At 39.8% G+C, this 9,361-nt stretch overlaps 1 long non-coding RNA gene across 1 annotated transcript; it reads right to left on the bottom strand.

Moving 5' to 3' along the window:
* Nucleotides 1-5,681: 5,681 nt before the first annotated feature.
* On the bottom strand, nt 5,682-8,981 carry LOC111093701. The gene is made up of 3 exons (XR_005383255.1): nt 8,920-8,981; nt 7,029-7,165; nt 5,682-6,489 (listed from the first exon to the last, which is right to left on the bottom strand). It is a non-coding gene; the product is annotated as an uncharacterized LOC111093701 (long non-coding RNA).
* Nucleotides 8,982-9,361: the final 380 nt, after the last annotated feature.

The raw sequence follows: 9,361 nt of genomic DNA, 5'->3' as shown, positions 1-9,361 counted from the left end.
GGATATAACTTATTGGGTGAAGAACTCTAACTTTTAATTAATTTTAGACCTTTATAACAATGTAGTACACAATGATAATTTCTTTACCTTATTAAATAATTGCAGTTTTAGAGCTGGTGACAATTGCAAGGTATGCAGTCAAACCCTGAGGTTAATTTAGGTTCAGCTTTGAGCACCTCACAAGTCAAAGTCATCTGAAGGTAAAGATTTTCTCAGATATTTTGAGGAACTTCAAATATGGTGATTTGATTGCTACCCCAGTGATCTGTTTAAAATATTTACATTTCCTAAAATACAGCAAATGAGCCCACCTAACTTTCACATGCCCATTTTTCTGGAAGATATAAATTTGTCAGAATCTCCTTCCCCACTTTGGAAGAGAGTTGAAGGATAAGATTCCTTAAGAGCAGCCTATTTTACATGAAGATCAGATGTCTTCCTTATTGGAAATGTGTTTTGTTTCTGCATGTTGTAGAAGGAACTTCCATGGCTTACCATCTCCACATGAATCAGATGCACCCACATTTATTCTTTTCTCCTATCATTTGTAGAGCTCAAGTTTACTCAATCTTGGATTATATTACTTCAGTTACCAAGAAATGTGACGAATGTCTCAAATCACATAGGAACTATTTACCTCTCTATTAAAAACAAAATAAAACAAAAATTTCCTTGAGGACAGGAGTCCTATTTCACTCTGTCACTCTACCACCAAGGATACTCATTGCCTGGTAACTAATAAGCATTTACCAAACAAAAGGAGTGTGGGGATCCCTGGGTGGCGCAGCGGTTTGGCGCCTGCCTTTGGCCCAGGGCGCGATTCTGGAGACCCGGGATCAAATCCCACGTCAGGCTCCTGGTGCACGGAGCCTGCTTCTCCCTCTGCCTATGTCTCTGCCTCTCTCTCTGTGACTATCATAAATAAATAAAAATTAAAAAAAAAACAAAAGGAGTGTGAAAGAAGGAAAACAAGCAAAAGGAGTAACTCAAACAATTGCTTTAAAAGTTGCAATGTGAGGGCAGCCCGGGTGGCTCAGCGGTTTAGCGCCGCCTTCAGCCCAGGGCGTGATCTTGGAGACCCGGGATTGAGTCCCACGTCGGGCCCCCTGCATGGGGGCTGCTTCTCCCTCTGCCTGTGTCTCTGCCTCTTTCTCTCTGTGTGTCTCTCATGATTAAATAAGTAAAATCTTTAAAAAAAAAAAAAAAAGTTGCAATGTGGTAAGTGCTCAAGTTGAATGTTCTAAGGGAGCAAGACATATAAAGATTTTATAGACTATTTTAAGGAAGATCAGATTTCATTGTTCAGGAGCACCTGGGTGGCTCAGTGGTTGAGCGTTTGCCTTTGGCTAAGGTCATGATCCTGGGGTCCTGTGATGGAGTTCCTCATCAGGCTCCCCTCATGGAGCCTTCTTCACCTTCTGCCTATGTCTCTGCCTTTCTCTGTGTGTCCCTCATGAATAAATAAACAAAATCTTTTCTTAAAAAAAGATTTCATTATTCAAACCTTGAAAAATATGAGAAACTGAGGCTATGTTAATCATGGGACAAGATGCAGGGGCAACAAAATCGGGGTTGTGGTGTAGCAGCCATTGGTGGGACTAAAAGGTGGAGGGGAGGAGTTGGGGCTAAGTCTTTCAAGGGTCAGTAGAAAATTTTTTGTCCTTCAGCATCTTTCGCAGGAAAAATAATGCAAATGGGAACCTTACAAATGCATGTTTCTATTTTCCAAAGGACTGAATGCTCCCCTAATACAAGAGCATTAAAGAGAGAGCTTAGAATTTTGACTCTAGGGGATGGTAGGGGAGAAGATCAGAAAAGATCAATAGAAAGAAACACAGAGCTATAGAAGAACAGAATATGGATAAATCAGAAAGAGGTAAACATTTTGTTCACATCAAGATTGAATGAGGTACAAAGGCAAGTAGGAAGTTGGCTTGAAAACAAAAATACACAAAAAACCTCTTTCATGACAAACAGGTTTGTCTTCCTAGCATATGTTACCTTTTTTCCCTTCTCCTCAACAGGAAGCTTTCTTCACAAGAATATTTTTGGGTAAGTTAGAGTTGTATTAAAATTGATTTGAAAGTATCCAGTTACCAAAATATGCAATCTTACTTTCCGGTGAGAACAGTTGGGGAAAAAAATTGGGATTCCATGAAACACATAACAGATAAAGAGTTATCAGTATTTATATTCCAGAAGTATGGTATATTAAATATCCTAAACAATCCTTCTCTAAGGAGAGGATATTTAATCTAATAGAATAAATAGAAATATAAAAATATCTTTTGTAAAGTATCAATAGGTTGATACAAAATTAAGGAATATGAAATATTCCTCAAATTATTTAAAACCAGAAATGCTAGATAAGCAGGTATCAAATGAATCTCTTGACTTGTCAGTTTCTATGGAACCATGGAGATTCTTGAGCTGCTTCTGTGTGAGCTAATATGAGGAAGAAATAAATGTATGGCCCATCCACTTAGGGAATCTAATAATATATCCCTGCACAAAATTTTGACTTCTTTAGGATATAAGAAACAAAACAAAATAAAACATTGCCAGAAAAGATGACATCAAGGAAACATGCTTTCTCAAACTTGGTGCTAAGTGAAGAAGAGAGAAGATGAATTCTTCCCTGAGAATACATAAACATAAACTAGTCCATCCTCAAGTTTACGGTCTACATTCAAGTTCTTTGTGTGGTTTAAGGAAGCCCCAAACACGGCAGAATTTAATCTGCTTTGAGATTAATCATACTTCCAGGATATGAGAAAAGAAAACATCAATCCTCTTAGAGGAATTTAGCAATCCAGAATTCTAAGAATTACAGGAAATTGCATATCTGCATACACACTCCAAAATATGAACCACACAATCATAATGAAAACATATTATGACTAAGAACTGGCAGGAATAGACTCACAAGGATTTCAGATATCAGAATTATCAATCAGATTAAAAAGAAAATATGTTTAAAGAAATGAGATCCTTGAAAATGTGCTAGAAATATTAGATTTTAAAGAGCAACCAAGAAATGTAAAATGTAACCAAAGAGAATATGAAAAATAATACAGTACATAAAATGTAAAATTCAGTGTATGAGTTAAAAAGATGATTAATTATATTTTTGCTCCCTCTACACTGGAAGTATAATTTGAAGACAATTTCCAAAATGCATTCAAGAAGGACTGATGTATAAATATAATAGAGGAGAGACATGGAGAATAGAAAAGCCTAACATTTGTCTGATTGGAGTTCTAGAAGGACTTGAAAGCATGAGGAAGAAACAAAGACTAGATGATACTTTTTTGTAATTATTAAAAAGCCATGACTCCCAAGAAGTCCAAAGCAATAAAAATAAAACCACACCTTGACACATCATAAATGTTGAAGTAAGATGGATTGTAAAAGTACTTAGAAATGAAAGATAGTCTACAAAATAAAGGCCATTAGAATGATGGTTGAACTCTTAAGAGTATCATAGAAGGTAGTAGAGAGTGAAATAATATATTTAAAGTGGGGAGAAAAGACAACTTATCATTCTATACCTAGAGACATGCTCAAGAAAAAAAGCATTAAAAACTGTTTTATACGGGCAGCCCAGGTGGCTCAGTGGTTTAGCGCCACCTTCAGCCCAGGGCCTGATCCTGGAGACCTGGGTTCGAGTCCCACATCAGGCTCCCTGCATGGAGCCTGCTTCTCCCTCTGCCTGTGTCTCTGCCTCTGTGTGTGTGTGTGTCTCTCATGAATAAATAAATAAAATCTTTAAAAAACTGTTTTATAATCAGAATAACATCACTAAGTAAATTCTAATAAATGTTATTCAAACAGAAGAGAAATGATCCCAGATAAAGAGTCTGAAATGTAAAAAGTAATGCCTAGCTTCTAGTCTATACCTAATTTGGCAGTTGGAAAATACAAAAATGCATGGCTCAGATCTCCCTTTAAGAGAGAACCTGTAATGAGGGGTACAGATCACTGAAAACCTATTCTTGAAGCATCTTTAGGATCTGCTGCTGTTTGAGCTGAAGAAAGCCCTTCCGAATGGCTCCCAGCCAATGACACAGAGAAACAGGGATATGAATGTATGATTATTTTGTCTGGTGCAAGCCTCTATGATTGGCAATCTTAGCTCTGGATCTCTCTCTTGGGATCCCAGAGATTCAACGCTGCACCTCAATTGCATGCTATTTCTATCCAATCCCCTTTCCTTCCTGGCTTTATTTCATAAAGTGTCAGACTTGAGTTGTAGTCTGAAGGCTTTCCCTATTCCTGCTTTCTCCTTTATGTCTCATAGCCATTACCGGCAATAAAATTAATGTATTTTTATGTCTGTCTTGGTGATGTTACTGGATGCAGAATCATTTCCAAACTTTGAGCTGTTTGCTCTAACTCAAAAATCAATACTTGGGAGGCAAGTGATGTGGGAGAGGAAAGGTTGCTTTATTCAGAAAGGCAGCAACCTGGGAAGATGATAGACAAACATTGCAAAGACCATCTTCCTCATCCTGGTGAAGCCAGAGGGTTTTAAAAGGGAAGGCATGGGGAAAGGGAAGGCATGGGGAAAGGGAAGGGGACTGCATGCAGGAGCAGTAGGTGCCCAGGTAGTTAGTCATATGTCCCATGACCCTGCAACTCTGTTCAGGCATCTGTGGTGACTGTTTTCAAGTATAGTCAGCCCTTATTTTCTGGGAAAGTGGTCCTTCATTCATTGAGACCAGTAGTCTACAAGTCTCAAGGAAAGTAAGTCAATTCTGCTATGGATAAAGGGAATTAGGTCAGTAAGCAAGGAGTTCATAAGCTTGAAGCAAGTTAACTCTTAAGACTGGTTGGAGTGCTGTGAGTGACTGCTTCCTAGAAGACACAGCCTGACACGATTGGTACCTGGAGTGGCCCAAGAATGGAGGTGGTGATATGGGGTTCAGGAACTGGTTCAGTCACCAGCTGGGTGGTAAGGACTTCCTTCTAAGTGGTATGTGAGGCAAGGCTGACACAAGACAAAAGGAAGCCTGATTACTAAAAATTTCACTAGCTGGGACAAGAAAAGCATCTCAATGGATGTATACCCTTGCCAGTGGGACTATTCAGCATTTATAAGATAATAAGGATAACAAGACATACAAGAAAAGTAGAATTGGCTGGTTATTGCTGTTTCATTGATGAACCACAGAGGGCAACTGATACACTTAAACAGTTAAAAATTCAAAACTAAGTATGAGAACCAGTAGTTTACAAAGAGGCCCTTATATTCTTCAGAGGGAGAGCAAATACAACTAAGGAACAAACACCTAATCTGACAGTTAAGGTCAGGAGGGTTTAAAGACCATTGAAAGCTCATCCCACACGGGGTCTAGTACATTAAGGATAGGTCCATGTTGGGAAAAACATGGGTGGGTGTCCTGAGGACAGTGTCTCTGTGGATACTCTGAACCAGAGCCTAGAAGGTGGTCCAGCCCTCCCTATTGAAGTCGAAAGTTGATTTTCATACAGCAAGACACTTAGAAGCTTTCTCCCTCATAGGGCATTCGGTTCCCACCTCAAGAAATGCCCTCATTTTGTCTTGTTGGGAGGAAGAATTTTCTATACCCTTCGAGGTCCTTCTAGGTGAACTAAGAATCAAATTGACATGAGACCCATTAACAGGAGAAAATCAGATTTAATAACAGAAATATGGGGAGTCCACACAGATCTGGAAATTCCAAGGACAGTGAAGCAACATAACACAGGAGCTAAGGAGAGGGGTAGGGTCCAAAGGTACAAAAGGGAGGGAGAATATTAGCAGGAAAATGAAAGGAAATGTTTGGAAAACAAACACCCTGTTATGCAGAGAAGTTTCTTAGTAAAGAGGAATCTCTGTTAATAGCTCTCTTCCTGGAATAATCAGGCAGTTGGGGGGAGAGGGATGGAGGTAAATAGCTTTTCCTTAATCTGCTGGGTTTTTATTGCTTTCAACTCAAAATAATGTTCATGCCAAAGTAGCCTATCTTTGGGCTACCTGCCCTTGGCCCCTACAGCCCTGTACTCTCTACCCCTACAGAGTCAATATTAGATCCCAAAGGAATTGCAAGAATTATCTAGCTTGTATTAACAAGAATATGGGGCATATCCATTGTAACAGATTTTGAGAGTTTGATCAAACTCTCTCATTTATCAATGAGAATTTATTTACTTGGGAGCTCTAACTGGGGTATGGCAGGGATCCTAAGGTTGCAGTAGCATGCTGCTAGATGGTTCTTAGAAAGTACTGGACCACATTGTGCCAAGTAAAAAGGCACGAGTTGCTGAGACAGACAGTGGAAAAAGGGATTAAAAGGCTCAGGGAAGTAGGCTTGCTGGCCAGACTATGAGGCCGGAATACCCACCACAGGATTCTGTTCCATAGGAGGGTCCAGAATGCACCACCATTCAGCAATGTCATTAGGAATGTGCTGGAGAGAGGTATGCCAGCATCTATAAAAAGTGTTTGCTTTCCTCTTCAAGTCAGGACTAAGAGTAAGAACATAAAAACACTGGGGTTAATGGAGCATAATAGGAGAGAGATGGGGATGCCAGGAGGCCAAAGCTAACAACCAGCAAGTTTGGACGGGCAGCTAAGGGGGCTTAGCCTGCAAGGAATTACAGTGGACAAAATGGTAAGAGCACTGCTTAGTACATGCACACAGAAGCAGTTAAGAATAAAAGAGCAAGAGGCTGAAGGTGGTCATCTCATTTTAAAGTCATATTATTTTGCTTAGTTCCTTGTCCTGAATAGTTTTAAAATCTGTAAATCACTGATTGAAAAGGTGACTGGGTCCTCAAGAAGAACTTTGCAAAACCTAGGCATCTAATAATAGCTCCACTAGTCCTTTCCCAACAAGATTGATAGCCATTTACTTGAATATATGGGAAAGGGGAACACCCAGACACTTTCAGGGCCTTTGGACATGGGTTCTTCATTAATACTGATATCCATAGAATGGAATAAAGGCTCCACTGCTGAGATGGGGCATCAAAACCCAGGTAACAAATAGATCACATTGACTTACAGTGCATCAGTGCAGTCTGTTCTACATCCATTCTGCATGTGGTCATCATTTCCCTTGTCCTCAAATGTATAGCTGGGATTGACATACTTGCCAGTTGACATAACCTTCTCATTGGGTCATGGTCCTGTTGATAAGATCTATTGTAGAGCAGAAGGCCAAGTGGAAGTCTCTGAAATACCGTCACCCCAAATATGATAGAAAATATAAAACAATATCACATTCTAAAAAAGGATACAAGGGTGGTGGTCCCTTCCTTAGAGATATTGAGTGGATCCTAGTGATTGGTAGCATTGCTAGCAGATTGATAAGGCCTCAGGTACATGGTATGCAACTACAGATTTAACAATGTTATCTTTTTTTTTTGTCCCAATCAGAAATGAGAATCAGAAAACTTTCATTCACATTTGCATTTTGTAAAGACAAAATTCCTTTACAGTTTTGCATCAGGGACAGTTAACAATCGGGTCCCCTGTCAACAAGTACACATCATGTCAGTTATCTCCCCAAGACCAACACCTATAGCAAAATTGTGGTGATTCCAACCACCCTCCCACCTGAGGTCCTACTCAGGAAGAGAGGTGTAAAGTAACCCTGGAGAATCTGCTTCTGTTGTGTTCAATGGATCTACAGAGTGTAAGTGTGGGCTGTGATGGCAGGGGAATGTTTCACTAGGACCTCCTTTAAAGAGAAAACCATAGGCAGCCCAGGTGGCTTAGCGATTTAGTGCTGCCTTCAGCCCAGGGCGTGATCCTGGTGTCCCGGGATCGAGTCCCACGTCGGGCTCCCTGCATGGAGCCTGCTTCTCCCTCTCCCAGTGTCTCTGCCTCTCTCTCTCTCTCTCTCTCTCTCTGTGTGTGTGTGTGTGTGTCTCATGAATAAATAAAATCTTAAAAAAAAAAAGAGAGAGAGAGAGAGAGAGAAAACATGCCATAAGGAGTGCAGTTAACTGACAGCCTCCAAGGACTGTGCTTTTGAGATTTGCCACAGTGTTCAAGACAAGAACACAATCTCCCCAGGCAGATTGTGTTCAGTCACCCTGGTATAAGGTCCCTGTCATTTGCTCCAACATGGGCTTTCCTTAAAGGGCAGTCTTTGTTCTGGAGCTCCCCCTTGAGAAGAGCAAATGACTTTCTCTGACATTTACATCAGTCTGAGGTGCTTCATTCTCAAGTCTCCTTCCTTCTCTTCTTTCACAAGTATTGGCCCTGCTTCATAGACTAAGGATTTGACCTGAGTATCCCCCATCTCTCTCACTTTTATATTTCATAGGATCATTGCTTCCAATAAAGCTCTTGTACTTCCAATTTCTTCTTGACATCTGTTTTCTCAGAGGCTCTGAACTAACATGATCATCTACAAATCTGAGGTACCACAAGCAGCATAGTCCCTATTCCTAACTGAAAACATCCAGCATTTTCTGTTGAGGCTGAACTAATGATCAAATACAGTTGTTTTCTCCTCTTCATAGTCATTCAGAAATACTGATTTAACATTCTTAATCCAAAAACATGATTAACTTGATCTAATGAAAGAGAAAGAATCTCATAGTTATTTTTCTGTATTTTGAGAAGTATCCATCCTAGAAAATATCTTTTGGACATACTCATTCCAGATTCTGACTTTTTTTGTAATTGATGGGTTTTATCTTAAAAGTGAAAAGTAGTAATACTAGTATGGACATGCAATAACTACTCTAGATTCTCTTGTAGAACCCTATCCCTTAACAGAAGCCAAATCAGCTCAAGTGGTTGAAGTTGTGGTCATACAAAAGGCATATTAAGTTGCCAATAAATGAAATTATCACTGATCACCAATATGCTTTTGAATAGTTCATTAGTAGCTTAGTAGTTCATGATTTTGAAATGCTATAGAAACACAGAGGTTGGGGCACCTGTGCGGCTCCATGGTTGAGCATCTGCCTTCGTCTCAGGTTGTGATCCTGGGGTCCTGGGATTGAGTCCCACATCGGGCTTCCTGCAGGGAGCATGCTTCTCCCTCTGCCTATGTCTCTGCCTCTCTCTGTGTGTCTTTCATCTAAAAAAAAAAAAAGAAGAAGAAGAAGCACAAAGGTTTTCTACCCTAGAAAGTTGCTGTCATCAAGAGAGAGAGGCCTTACAGTAAAAGAGACTGCAATAGCAGATCACCCTGTTAATCAGACTGTTCTAATACAAATACCTATTTACAAAACAGAAAGGAAAAATCCATGAAGAAGTTCAAAGAGTCCATAAACAGGAACATAAAATTAGACCCCAAATTCTGGGAAAAAATGGAAATCAACGAGTTTTAAAATTCATGAGGATAAGGTCTGTCAAATCCAGGAAGGATGTATAATG

This window comes from Canis lupus, chromosome 33 (assembly GCF_011100685.1).
Source record: "Canis lupus familiaris isolate Mischka breed German Shepherd chromosome 33, alternate assembly UU_Cfam_GSD_1.0, whole genome shotgun sequence".
In the NCBI taxonomy this organism is placed as follows: domain Eukaryota; kingdom Metazoa; phylum Chordata; class Mammalia; order Carnivora; family Canidae; genus Canis; species Canis lupus.
Note: the sequence above shows the minus strand (reverse complement) of the source record. Positions and strands in the feature narration are given on the sequence as shown.